The 14,186-nt window shown below is 45.0% G+C and overlaps 1 protein-coding gene across 2 annotated transcripts in view; it reads right to left on the reverse strand.

Moving 5' to 3' along the window:
* The window catches only part of ANKRD28 (ankyrin repeat domain 28), a 187,335-nt gene that overhangs the window by 87,810 nt on the left and 85,339 nt on the right, over positions 1-14,186 (reverse strand). The window lies entirely within an intron of this gene.

Here is a 14,186-nt window from a genome sequence, read left to right on the forward strand (position 1 = left end):
GACCGCCGCTTTATACGAGTTACGCACCAGTGTGCTACATATCGTACCTACATGCCTAAACAGCTGCTCAGCTAGCACAGGCTCCTTATATCATCTCTATGCTCTCACCTCTATATTTCAATAAAAATATAGCAGACCATGGAAAAGATTAGCATGTCATGTATAGTGTGACAGGAGCCCTCCTTGCCATCTCATTACAGCCATGTAGTCTTGATAAAATCATTAGGATCTATGGAGGGTGGATTGACTCTTCTGCTACAAATTGAGAAATGAGTGGCTCAGGATGTGGCATCCGTCCTGGTGGTGACTATAGAGCCCGTCACATGTTTATGAAGCACTGTTTGGGATCGCAATGAACCCTCCCTCTAAGGTCATTAATGTCAGATTGGTTGGGGTGGGACCCCCGGCAGCTGCACCGATCAGCTGTTCCCGGTGCCAGCAGGATGTGATCAGTCATGGAGCTGAACAGAGCTGTATGTCCATAGTGGCCGAGGCCAGGGACTGCACATCCGCCACCTATATTCAAGTGACTTGTAGTGGATTTGCAGTATCTAGATAGTTGTTGGCGCTGTGCTGTTCTGCCCCACAACCGACACTCTGTCTACCACCCTGATCTGGTACAGGATGATCCGTGTGGGTGTCCAGGGTTGTGGAGTCGGTAAGCCAAACCTCCGACTCCTCAATTTCCATGACACCGATTCCACCAAAATGGGCTCCGACTCCACGACTCAGACGCCCTGTGGGTGCCGGGTGTTGTGTCCCCACAATCTGTTATTGATGAGCTATGTTAACAAAAAAACATAACTACAGGGTAGTACGGTGGCTCAATGGTTAGCACTGCAGCGCTGGGGTCCTGGGTACAAATCCCACCAAAGGACAACTTAAACAAAGATTTTGTATGTTATCTGTGTTTGTGTGGGTTTCCTCTGGGTTCTCCCATTTCCTCCCACACTCCAAAGGCATAATGAAAAGGAATTTAGATTGTGAGCCCCATTAGGGTAGTGCCAATAATGTCTAAAGCACTGTGGAATTAATGGTGCTATATGAGTGAGTAAAATGAATACAAAAAAATATAAAAAGTAGCGGACAACCCCTTTAAAAGGTACTGTTTCTGATATATAATCTGTAGTTACTACATGCTGTCAGTTATAAGGGTGAATATTGACTCTAAGGAGGAATGAAACTCAATATGCTTATTATTATTGTTTTACCAACTGTCAGCGGTTTAGCCTTTAGTGGATAAAACGTTCCTTTAAAACAAAGTATAGCCACATAGCAGTGCGAACCCCAGCAAGTCCTTTATTTCTCATACACTAACTGCTGTAATGTATGACGGGCTGAGGATTTGGGCACAAACATACTAAATACAAATATATGAGACTTATTCACACTTCTGCATGAAAATGTGGATCAGGTACAGAACAAAACAGAACGTTCTGCTCCCTCCAAGTCCATTTTAGCTACCTTTGGAATGTCTTATATGTCACCCACTCTCAGGGTCAGTTTTATTGCGGATTTTTACAGCAGAGCCACAGATTAAGATACCTTGGTTATGTCAGTTTATGCTGCAAATAATGTGGCATCAGATATGTTTTCTGGGACGATATCCTGAGACACAAAAATACACAAAGAAAATGGGAGACGTTTATTAGCATCCTGGATAGGACCTGTGAACAGTATATACCGTATGGGAATAAACATACTAGAAATAGGAGGAAACCAATATGGCTAAATAGAACTGTAAGGGGCGCAATAAGGGACAAAAAGAAAGCATTTAGAGAATTAAAGGAAGTAGGTAGTGAGGAGGCATTAAATAAATACAGAAAATTAAATAAATTCTGTAAAAAGCAAATCAAGGCAGCAAAGATTGAGACAGAGAGACTCATTGCCAGAGAGAGTAAAAATAATCCCAAAATATTCTTTAACTATATAAATAGTAAGAAACTAAAAAATGACAGTGTTGGCCCCCTTAAAAATAGTCTGGGTGAAATGGTGGATGAGGATGAGGAAAAAGCCAATATGCTAAATGACTTTTTTTCATCAGTATTTACAAAAGAAAATCCCATGGCAGACAAAATGACTAGTGATAAAAATTCCCCATTAAATGTCACCTGCTTAACCCAGCAGGAAGTACAGCGGCGTCTAAAAATCACAAAAATTGACAAATCTCCGGGCCCGGATGGGATACACCCCCGAGTACTGCAGGAACTAAGTACAGTCATTGATAGACCATTATTTTTAATCTTTAAAGACTCCATAATAACAGGGTCTGTACCACAGGACTGGCGTATAGCAAATGTGGTGCCAATATTCAAAAAAGGGGCAAAAACTGAACTCGGTAATTATAGGCCAGTAAGTTTAACCTCTACTGTGGGTAAAATCCTGGAGGGCTTTCTAAGGGATGCTATACTGGAGTATCTGAAGAGGAATAACCTCATGACCCAGTATCAGCACGGGTTTACTAGGGACCGCTCATGTCAGACTAATTTGATCAGCTTCTATGAAGAGGTAAGTTCCGGACTGGACCAAGGGAACCCAGTGGACATAGTGTATATGGACTTTTCCAAAGCTTTTGATACGGTGCCACACAAAAGGTTGTTACATAAAATGAGAGTAATGGGGATAGGGGAAAATATGTGTAAGTGGGTTGAGAGCTGGCTCAGGGATAGGAAACAAAGGGTGGTTATTAATGGAGCACACTCGGACTGGGTCACGGTTAGCAGTGGGGTACCACAGGGGTCAGTATTGGGCCCTCTTCTTTTTAACATATTTATTAATGACCTTGTAGGGGGCATTCAGAGTAGAATTTCAATATTTGCAGATGACACTAAACTCTGTAGGGTAATCAATACAGGGGAGGACAATTTTATATTACAGGATGATTTATGTAAACTAGAAGCTTGGGCTGATAAATGGCAAATGAGCTTTAATGGGGATAAATGTAAGGTCATGCACTTGGGCAGAAGTAAGATGTACAGTATAACTATGTGCTTAATTCTAAAACTCTGGGCAAAACCATCAATGAAAAAGCCCTGGGTGTATGGGTGGATGACAGACTCATATTCAGTGGCCAGTGTCAGGCAGCTGCTACAAAGGCAAATAAAATAATGGGATGTATTAAAAGAGGCATAAATGCTCATGAGGAGAACATAATTTTACCTCTATACAAATCACTAGTTCGACCACACTTAGAATACTGTGTACAGTTCTGGTCTCCAGTGTATAAGAAAGACATAGCTGAACTAGAGCGGGTGCAGAGAAGAGCGACCAAGGTTATTAGAGGACTGGGGGGTCTGCAATACCAAGATAGGTTATTACACTTGGGGCTATTTAGTTTGGAAAAACGAAGACTAAGGGGTGATCTTATTTTAATGTATAAATATATGAGGGGACAGTACAAAGACCTTTCTGATGATCTTTTTAATCATAGACCTGAGACAGGGACAAGGGGGCATCCTCTACGTCTGGAGGAAAGAAGGTTTAAGCATAATAACAGACACGGATTCTTTACTGTAAGAGCAGTGAGACTATGGAACTCTCTGCCGTATGATGTTGTAATGAGTGATTCATTAATTAAATTTAAGAGGGGACTGGATACCTTTCTGGAAAGGTATAATATTACAGGGTATATACACTAGATTCCTTGATAAGGCGTTGATCCAGGGAACTAGTCTGATTGCCGTATGTGGAGTCGGGAAGGAATTTTTTTCCCCATGGTGGAGTTACTCTTTGCCACATGGGTTTTTTTTGCCTTCCTCTGGATCAACATGTTAGGGCATGTTAGGTTAGGCTATGGGTTGAACTAGATGGACTTAAAGTCTTCCTTCAACCTCAATAACTATGTAACTATGTAACTATGTATTTTCCACTGCAAACCATCATGTAGAAACGTAAATGTATTTTGCAAAATCTTTCAATAAAAATAAATAAGGATCCAAAATCCTTAGGCAGAATTTACGCAATGTAGTTATTTTGCAAACAACAACAACAAAAAAAATCACAGAAAACATCTGCAGTATGATCACAATATAAGTTCAGCCTTTGTGCCTTAGGCTACTTTCACACAAGTGTAATATGTGATATGATGTTGTGTGTTTGGGTTATAAGACAAGTGGTCAGGTCGGGCCCTGAGGCTGCAATACAGAATCACAAATGCACCTGTACTATGCCTGTGCAAAACAGACTCCAAGTTATGAATACAATAATGAAAGCCATGAGATAAGCCTGGAATACGGAGTCAACAGATGATGTTTATCTGGATCAGCTATAAGGACGTGTTCGCACAGACTGCCTGTGCATTCAGGGTGGAGGACTACTCAAAGAGGCAGCTGTAGCACATCCAGCAGGGGGAGCCCAGTGAGTCCACCCACATACATTTTAGTTTACATATTGAGTGATGTCATGAAATAAATAAAACTACCGATTTATAAAAAAAAACAAAAAAAACAAAACCCAATGGGCCAAGCTTGCTGCACCACTAGCATGCAGCGGGCCAAGCTTGCTGCACCACTAGCATGCAGCGGGCCAAGCTTGCTGCATCACTAGCAAACAGTGGGTCAACCTTGCCTCATCACTAGCACACGGCAGGCCAAGCTTGCCGCATCACTAGCATGCGGTGGGCCAAGCTTGCCAAAACACTAGCACGAGGCGAGCCAAGCTTGCTACATCAGTAGTACACGGCGGGCAAAGCTTGCTGCATCACTAGTATGAGGCAGGCAGGGCTTGCCATCTTGCTATATTAATAGTATGCATTGTGCCAAGTTTGCTACATCAATAATACACCTTGGGCAGAGTAGCTATATTAATATGATGCAGAGGGCCGAGCTATCTGTATTAATAGGATGCAGTGGGCCGGACTCGCTACATTAATAGGATGCAGTGGGCCGAACTCGCTACATTAATAGGATGCAGTGGGCCGAACTCGCTACATTAATAGGATGCAGAGGGCCGAGCTCGCTGTATTAATAGGATGCAGAGGGCCGAGCTCGCTGTATTAATAGGATGCAGAGGGCCGAGCACGCTGTATTAATAGGATGCAAAGGGCCGAGCTCGCTGTATTAATAGGATGCAGATGGCCGAGCTCGCTATATTAATAGGATGCAGAGGGTCAAGCTCGCTATATTAATAGGATGCAGAGGGCCGAGCTCTCTGTATTAATAGGATGTAGTGGGCCAAGCTCGCTATATTAATAGGATGCAGAGGGCCGAGCTCGCTGTATTAATAGGATGTAGTGGGCCAAGCTCGCTGTATTAATAGGATGCAGAGGGCCGAGCTCGCTGTATTAATAGGATGCAGAGGGCCGAACTCACTGTATTAATAGGATGCAGATGGCCGAGCTCGCTATATTAATAGGATGCAGAGGGCCGAGCTCGCTGTATTAATAGGATGCAGAGGGCCGAACTCACTGTATTAATAGGATGCAGATGGCCGAGCTCGCTATATTAATAGGATGCAGAGGGCTGAACTCGCTGTATTAATAGGATGCAGAGGGCCGAGCTCGCTGTATTAATAGGATGCAGAGGGCCGAGCTCGCTGTATTAATAGGATGCAGAGGGCTGAACTCGCTGTATTAATAGGATGCAGAGGGCCGAGCTCGCTGTATTAATAGGATGCAGAGGGCCGAACTCACTGTATTAATAGGATGCAGAGGGCCGAGCTCGCTGTATTAATAGGATGCAGAGGGCCGAGCTCGCTGTATTAATAGGATGCAGAGGGCTGAGCTCGCTGTATTAATAGGATGCAGAGGGCCGAGCTCTCTGTATTAATAGGATGCAGAGGGCCGAGCTCGCTGTATTAATAGGATGCAGAGGGCCGAGCTCGCTGTATTAATAGGATGCAGAGGGCCGAGCTCGCTGTATTAATAGGATGCAGAGGGCCGAACTCACTGTATTAATAGGATGCAGATGGCCGAGCTCGCTATATTAATAGGATGCAGAGGGCCGAGCTCGCTGTATTAATAGGATGCAGAGGGCTGAACTCGCTGTATTAATAGGATGCAGAGGGCCGAGCTCGCTGTATTAATAGGATGCAGAGGGCCGAGCTCACTGTATTAATAGGATGCAGAGGGCCGAGCTCGCTGTATTAATAGGATGCAGAGGGCCGAGCTCGCTGTATTAATAGGATGCAGAGGGCCGAACTCACTGTATTAATAGGATGCAGATGGCCGAGCTCGCTATATTAATAGGATGCAGAGGGCCGAGCTCGCTGTATTAATAGGATGCAGAGGGCTGAACTCGCTGTATTAATAGGATGCAGAGGGCCGAGCTCGCTGTATTAATAGGATGCAGAGGGCTGAGCTAGCTGTATTAATAGGATGCAGAGGGCCGAGCTCGCTGTATTAATAGGATGCAGAGGGCCGAACTCACTGTATTAATAGGATGCAGATGGCCGAGCTCGCTATATTAATAGGATGCAGAGGGCTGAACTCGCTGTATTAATAGGATGCAGAGGGCCGAGCTCGCTGTATTAATAGGATGCAGAGGGCCGAGCTCGCTGTATTAATAGGATGCAGAGGGCTGAACTCGCTGTATTAATAGGATGCAGAGGGCCGAACTCACTGTATTAATAGGATGCAGATGGCCGAGCTCGCTATATTAATAGGATGCAGAGGGCCGAGCTCGCTGTATTAATAGGATGCAGAGGGCCGAGCTCGCTGTATTAATAGGATGCAGAGGGCTGAGCTCGCTGTATTAATAGGATGCAGAGGGCCAAGCTTGCTACATCAGTAGTACACGGCGGGCAAAGCTTGCTGCATCACTAGTATGAGGCAGGCAGGGCTTGCCATCTTGCTATATTAATAGTATGCATTGTGCCAAGTTTGCTACATCAATAATACACCTTGGGCAGAGTAGCTATATTAATATGATGCAGAGGGCCGAGCTATCTGTATTAATAGGATGCAGTGGGCCGGACTCGCTACATTAATAGGATGCAGTGGGCCGAACTCGCTACATTAATAGGATGCAGTGGGCCGAACTCGCTACATTAATAGGATGCAGAGGGCCGAGCTCGCTGTATTAATAGGATGCAGAGGGCCGAGCTCGCTGTATTAATAGGATGCAGAGGGCCGAGCACGCTGTATTAATAGGATGCAAAGGGCCGAGCTCGCTGTATTAATAGGATGCAGATGGCCGAGCTCGCTATATTAATAGGATGCAGAGGGTCAAGCTCGCTATATTAATAGGATGCAGAGGGCCGAGCTCTCTGTATTAATAGGATGTAGTGGGCCAAGCTCGCTGTATTAATAGGATGCAGAGGGCCGAGCTCGCTGTATTAATAGGATGTAGTGGGCCAAGCTCGCTGTATTAATAGGATGCAGAGGGCCGAGCTCGCTGTATTAATAGGATGCAGAGGGCCGAACTCACTGTATTAATAGGATGCAGATGGCCGAGCTCGCTATATTAATAGGATGCAGAGGGCCGAGCTCACTGTATTAATAGGATGCAGATGGCCGAGCTCGCTGTATTAATAGGATGCAGAGGGCCGAGCTCGCTGTATTAATAGGATGCAGAGGGCTGAACTCGCTGTATTAATAGGATGCAGAGGGCCGAGCTCGCTGTATTAATAGGATGCAGAGGGCCGAACTCACTGTATTAATAGGATGCAGAGGGCCGAACTCACTGTATTAATAGGATGCAGATGGCCGAGCTCGCTGTATTAATAGGATGCAGAGGGCCGAGCTCGCTGTATTAATAGGATGCAGAGGGCTGAACTCGCTGTATTAATAGGATGCAGAGGGCCGAGCTCGCTGTATTAATAGGATGCAGAGGGCCGAACTCACTGTATTAATAGGATGCAGAGGGCCGAACTCACTGTATTAATAGGATGCAGAGGGCCGAGCTCGCTATATTAATAGGATGCAGAGGGCCGAGCTCGCTGTATTAATAGGATGCAGAGGGCTGAACTCGCTGTATTAATAGGATGCAGAGGGCCGAGCTCGCTGTATTAATAGGATGCAGAGGGCCGAGCTCGCTGTATTAATAGGATGCAGAGGGCCGAGCTCGCTGTATTAATAGGATGCAGAGGGCCGAGCTCGCTGTATTAATAGGATGCAGAGGGCCGAACTCACTGTATTAATAGGATGCAGAGGGCCGAACTCACTGTATTAATAGGATGCAGAGGGCTGAACTCGCTGTATTAATAGGATGCAGAGGGCTGAACTCGCTGTATTAATAGGATGCAGAGGGCCGAGCTCGCTGTATTAATAGGATGCAGAGGGCCGAGCTCACTGTATTAATAGGATGCAGAGGGCCGAGCTCGCTGTATTAATAGGATGCAGAGGGCCGAGCTCGCTGTATTAATAGGATGCAGAGGGCCGAGCTCGCTGTATTAATAGGATGCAGAGGGCCGAACTCACTGTATTAATAGGATGCAGATGGCCGAGCTAGCTGTATTAATAGGATGCAGAGGGCCGAGCTCGCTGTATTAATAGGATGCAGAGGGCCGAGCTCGCTGTATTAATAGGATGCAGAGGGCTGAGCTAGCTGTATTAATAGGATGCAGAGGGCTGAGCTAGCTGTATTAATAGGATGCAGAGGGCCGAGCACGCTGTATTAATAGGATGCAGATGGCCGAGCTCGCTATATTAATAGGATTCAGAGGGCCGAGCTCGCTGTATTAATAGGATGCAGAGGGCCGCGCTCGCTGTATTAATAGGATGCAGGGGGCCGAGCTCGCTATATTAATAGGATGCAGAGGGCCGAGCTCACTGTATTAATAGGATGCAGAGGGCCGAGCTCGCTGTATTAATAGGATGCAGAGGGACGAGCTCGCTGTATTAATAGGATGCAGAGGGCCAAGCTCGCTGTATTAATAGAATGCAGAGGGCCGAGCTCACTGTATTAATAGGATGCAGATGGCCGAGCTCGCTGTATTAATAGGATGCAGAGGGCTGAGCTAGCCGTATTAATAGGATGCAGAGGGCCGAGCTCGCTGTATTAGTAGGATGCAGAAGGCCGAACTTGCTGTATTAATAGGATGCAGAGGGCCGAGCTCGCTGTATTAATAGGATGCAGAAGGCCGAACTCGCTGTATTAATAGGATGCAGATGGCCGAGCTCGCTGTATTAATAGGATGCAGAAGGCCGAACTCGCTGTATTAATAGGATGCAGATGGCCGAGCTCGCTATATTAATAGGATGCAGAGGGCTGAGCTCGCTATATTAATAGGATGCAGAGGGCTGAGCTCGCTATATTAATAGGATTCAGAGGGCCGAGCTCGCTGTATTAATAGGATGCAGAGGGCCGAGCTCGCTGTATTAATAGGATGCAGAGGGCCGAGCTCGCTGTATTAATAGTAATATTAGCCTGGCCTAAAGCCCAGATATGTCCCATCCATCAGGATGCGCGTTTATCAGTAATGAAGGAAGATGTCCAACAACCCCTGACTAAGCAGGGTAAAGATGAGCAATAAGAAAAGTATTACATACTAAGGAATAACATTTTCTCTTACTACTAGCAGGACCCCATAGACAGATAGAAATCTACTATAGAAACAATTCCCAGATAATCGGGGCGTAGAGGGTATTTTAAATGGACATAATAATCAGGAATGTCCACAGAGTATACAGACTGATCGGGGGCACGAAATGACCACTGACTGTAAATATACCGGACAGTGGTTGTTTACTAGCAGATTTTAACAAGTGGACTGGTCTTCAGATGAGCACTGAACGATCTGCAATAAAAGATCATCATTCTTGGCAGCGCATTGTGCTTTGTAAACATGACTCGCGCTGTCGAGAACCTGACGAGCAAGAATTTGCTTGTGTGACTGATCGGCGGCATATTTACACTGAAAGATTATGGTAACACGATGATGTGGTCAGTACCCTTGTGCATGATAAGTTGGCACCAAGGACCTCCATCACACCTTCTCCTTCTCACCTTGAGGGCTGTGCGCTGACTACCAGCTGTACTGACACAGTGTGATGCAGCAGGGGAAGCCCAAGATGAATTGCTAATAGACTGAAGACAAAGGTCATGTTCATACAGGCCAAAATCGTGGGGTATTTCGCGCAGGTCGTAATCTACAATAATGCATTCACAGTTTTATACGCATTTTTTCAGCCTCCTCCTACAAAAGTCTGAGAAAAAAAAAATGCACCCAAAAAAATGCAAGGGTCCCTAGCATGTTTTACTTACCAGTGAGGCATGAGTTTTCATAAAATCACATCCACTTTGCTTGAATTGTTAAATGCATCGGATTTTCCGCAAAAAAATGCAGCAGGAGAAAAAAAGAAGTCTGTATGCTATGTGAGAACATGGCCAAAGACTTCCTCGCACTGTGCCAGGCAGCTGTCCTATTAAGGTATTAGAAGTCCCTCCAAAACGCTAGTTACAACTGAGCAGTCTATTGGGGAAGGGGGTCTCTTCACAATTAGACTACCAAAAAATGTGTTTTGACCACTAAGGGGTTTCACAGCAGTGATATTGGTCGATAGGGGTCGGACACCCAGCACCCTCACCGATCAGTTACGAGTTTGGGCCACTACTCAGGTGAAGAGCTGATCTTTAGTACCGAGGAGCAAGACCAGGACCTTGCCCGTTTTAGTGTCTGCGAAAAAGGGCTAGCACATGGATGGACCATAAGGGTTCACATACACAGCGTACCTATAGATGCAATAGATCTCCATATTTCGGCATACGGTAGCATGCCACTATCTGTAGAAAAACAAGCAAACATACTATATGGCTCCCATAAGCGAGCTCATTGCATCAAGGATAACAGTAAAAGAATTACTACTTTCCGAAGATGGAGATAATTTAAGTGTTTAGATTCTGCCTCATCCAGAGGACCTCTAGTGAAAAATACTGCTGGGCGGCCAAAGGTGCTCAGCAACAGGATAAACCTCCGAAATGATAAATGGGAAACAACTCAAAGACTTCATTAAAACCATGGCTAGAATCAGTTCATGAATCGTGACTACATCAACAAGTGAAACAAATATTTACCGGCGCCCCGTGGGCCTTTGTTCAGTAGGGTACAGAGAAACCAAGTCTTTATTTAGAAAGCACTTGTGCGCTGCTGAAACAAAAAAGCTGAAGCAGCAGGTAGATTGTTATTTCCAGCACCACCGGCTTTGGCTCAGTAATACAGTCACACAACACAGGCGGCTTGTGTTCCAGAACTTTTCAGGATTTTGTTTTCCCATTAATGACAAGAATCCTAATGTTTGCAAAGAGCAAGAACTTTGCAGCGCTCCCTCACACTGTAGTGTTCTATGTAAAATTGCAGTGCTAAAGTTTTTTGTTTGTTTTTTTTTTAATTCCCATGTGAGATATTTTTGATATGTTTTCTTTATTTTTCACTGCTTTGAAAAGAGCGGAAAAAAAGAGCAGACCTCATCCCTACCTGATGGACCTTGCCTGAAATAAAATAAGGACAAGCCAACAAAAGATATTTGTTTGACTTTTCCCCAGAGATGTGCGGCTATAAAGGGATTGTCTCAGATACAATCTTCAAGACTGCACCACTCCTCAGCCTCATGGCTCACTGCTTGCCAGCAGTGCACGGGGGGCAGCGTGATCGGAGCACCCTCCAATGGTGCAAGCTAAGGAAGCTTTGGTTCTGCAGCATTGGGGAGCGCGGGGCACTGAAGATGGCCAGATCGAGTAATCCAGGCAGATTAAGGGCAAAGCTTGAACGCTCTTTGGGAAAAACAAAACTTGTAAGTACTGAACTCCTTTTGCCTAGAAGACCGGCCACCGATGATAGGACTGCAGAAGTGGCTGGTAAACTAGGCAATGAGTAGTAAACTACAGGGTGGGCCATGTAAATGGATACACCTAAATAAAATGGGAATGGTTGGTGATAACTTCCTGTTTGTGGCACATTAGTATATGGGAGGGGGAAAACTTTTCAAGATGGGTGGTGACCATGGCGGCCATTTTGAAGTCAGCCATTTTGGATCCAACTTTATAAATGGCCCACCCAGGTGTATCCATATAAATGTATCCTTTACTAAACTGCTCTCTGAGATCTGAAAATCCATGACAGTGACTAAAATCCTTGTTTAGACTGTGTTGCACACGTTGCGGTTTTGCTGCGTTTTTCTAAGCAGGTTTGTCACAAAACTTGAAGGGTTTCTGGATGCCAGCAAAATGATTGAGAACCCTAAAGTCTCATGCACACGCTGCTTATTTATGACTTGCAGAAATAAAGTAAATCTGGAGCTTGTCACCTCTTAAGGTACCGTCACATTAAGCGACGCTGCAGCGATATAGACAACGATGCCGATCGCTGCAGCGTCGCTGTGTGGTCGCTGTAGAGCTGTCACACAGACAGCTCTCCAGCGACCAACGATGCCGAAGTCCCCGGGTAACCAGGGTAAACATCGGGTTACTAAGCGCAGGGCTGCGCTTAGTAACCCGATGTTTAGACTGGTTACCAGTGTAAATGTAAAAAAAAAAAAAACACCACATACTTACATTCCGGTGTCTGTCGCGTTCCCCGGCATCCGCTTCCCTGCACTGTGTAAGCGACGGCCGTAAAGCAGAGAGGTGACGTCACCGCTGTGCTGTGCTTTACGGCCGGCGCTGACACAGTGCAGGGAAGCGGACGCCGGGGGACGCGACAGACACCGGAATGTAAGTATGCAGTGTTTTTTTTCCCTTACATTTACAATGGTAACCAGGGTAAATATCGGGTTACTAAGCGCGGCCCTGCACTTAGTAACCCGATGTTTACCCTGGTTACCAGTGAACACGTCGCTGGATCGGTGCTGGCCTTCTAGCTCCGACCAACGATGTCACAGCAGGATCCTGATCGCTGCTGCGTGTCAAACACAACGATATCGCTATCCAGGATGCTGCAACGTCACGGATCGTTTTCGTTGTTAAGTTGTTCAGTGTGAAGGTACCTTTAGCGTTTTTACTGCAGATTTCACCCATGCTAATGAGTGGGGGAAAAAATCTGCACCAAAACTGCATGTTTTTCCTGGCAAGGCATGCATAAATTTACGTGTCAAATACTTAATGTGTGAACATATCCTTAAAGTCCCCCCCTTGCTATTAAGATGAGCAGTTCAGCTTTTCTTACAGGTTCTGTATTCTGTATATAAGGTCCATGTCCCGAGGTGATTCTCAAGATGAGAAGCATGTACCTTTTATGTGCCGGAGTCCTTGTTCAACTACACTTGTGCTGTGTTCTCAGAGGCGTAATGTATAGCTCTGGACATTGTAATGATTCTTTTTATTGTTTTTCCTGTTCAAAATTTCAATAAATATATTTACTGAAAAAAAAGATGAGCAGTTCATTAGTCTTAAGAATCATTCAGCAATGGATTTTCAAAGTACACCGGCCACATCAGGTCTGAGAGATCCATTTATTGTATTAGCATCTATTTAACTGGAAGATTAAAGTGGATCTATCACTAGGTTTCAGAACACAAACAAATATCACATATTTCTAAACTGGTGGCTCTCCTGACATTTCAAAACTACAAATTTCCATCATACCCGGAATGACGCATGCAGTCAGGAGATTATGGGAGTTGCAGTTTCGTAAACATTAATATAGGCAAAATATTTCCTTTAACATCAATGGTAAAAAGCAAAATCTGTGACCGTTTAAGGAGGTAAAAGCTGCAGACAGGGTCCCTTTAAGTTTTAGCTGGAAATGCTTTTTCAGGTTAATTACAATTCCTGTTGAATTAAATGCTGCACAAGAATAGGCTTTCAAGTGTGGAAAAGAGAACACACCAGGCTGTAAAAATAGTTTCACACCAACAGATTCTTTCTACAATTGTACCCAAAGTGCTGAAACAAGCAGGGAAAGCACAGAAGCTGTAAAAATGCCTTGATGGGAAGACCACCCTGAGATGTCTGACCTTTAAGACACAGTTCTTCGGGCAACTGGTTATCGAGACGACGAACACATTAGAGATTGCACAGTAATGTTCCAGAAACCGCAGTGAATATCCTTCCTGACATTGTTGTATCTTGTATTCCTCAAACATTACAAGCAGAGCGGTGCGCGTTCCAATGAAATCTCTACCAAGCTTATGTCTAGCAGAGACGGGAAAAGACTATGGCCCCCGATCCATCACAGCAATCTCGCCACAATTCTGTAGCAACATTTTTTAAGTAACTTGTGAGTTGAGCAAAAATGTTGTGACTTCCAGCTCCACCGAAATGGATGAAGTTGGACGGGGAGTGCGATGCCACAGCTCCTCATGCCAGAAATCT

This window comes from Ranitomeya variabilis, chromosome 6, assembly GCF_051348905.1.
Source record: "Ranitomeya variabilis isolate aRanVar5 chromosome 6, aRanVar5.hap1, whole genome shotgun sequence".
Lineage (NCBI taxonomy): Eukaryota > Metazoa > Chordata > Amphibia > Anura > Dendrobatidae > Ranitomeya > Ranitomeya variabilis.